Below are 955 nucleotides of genomic sequence, written 5' to 3'. Positions count from 1 at the left end.
CGATATATATCTGGTGATATCTCGGGTGCTATTACAGATAGCGCAATAAATCAAAGTGAATTATCTGCAGGAGGCCCTGGCGCATGAATCTGTGCAGCGGGAACGACCTCGGAACACCAGGGGCCGAGAAAACCACAGTCACATGGGGCCGGTCACTCAGGGTCAGGGGAAAATCCAATATATATCTGGTGATATCTCGGGTGCTATTAGATACAGCGCAATAAACCAAATTGAATTATCTGCAGGAGGCCCTGGCGCATGAATCTGGGCAGCGGGAACGACCTCGGACCACCAGGGGCCGAGAAAACCACAGTCTAGTGGGGCCGGACACTCAGGGTCAGGGGAAAATCCAATATATATATCAGGTGATATCTCGGGTGCTATTAGATACAGCGCAATAAACGAAAGTGTATTATCTGCAAGAGGCCCTGGCGCATGCATCTGTGCAGCGGGAACGACCTCGGACCACCAGGGCCCGAGAAAACTAAAGTCTCATGGGGCCGGACACTCAGGGTCTGGGGAAAATCCATTATATATCTGGTGATATGTCGGGAGCTATTACAGATAGCGCAATAAATCAAAGTTCATTGTCTGTAGGAGGCCCTGGCGCATGAACCTGTGCAGCGGCAACGACCTCGGACCACCAGGGGCCGAGAAAACCACAGTCTCATGGGGCCGGACACTCAGGGTCGAGGAAAAATCCAATATATATCTGGTGATATCTCGGGTGCTATTACAGATAGCGCGATAAATCAAAGTGAATTATCTGCAGGAGGCCCTGGCGCATGCATCTGTGCAGCGGGAACGACCTCGGACCACCAGGGGCCGAGAAAATCACCGTCTCATGGGGACGGGCACTCAGGGTCTGGGGAAAATCCAATATGTATCTGCTGATATCTCGGGTGCTATTAGAGATAGCGTAACAAACCAAAGTGCATTGTCTGTAGGAGGCCCT

This window comes from Nomia melanderi, unplaced genomic scaffold (assembly GCF_051020985.1).
Source record: "Nomia melanderi isolate GNS246 unplaced genomic scaffold, iyNomMela1 scaffold0014, whole genome shotgun sequence".
NCBI lineage: Eukaryota > Metazoa > Arthropoda > Insecta > Hymenoptera > Halictidae > Nomia > Nomia melanderi.
The sequence above is the reverse complement of the archived record's forward strand: the minus strand, read 5'-3'. Positions refer to the sequence as shown.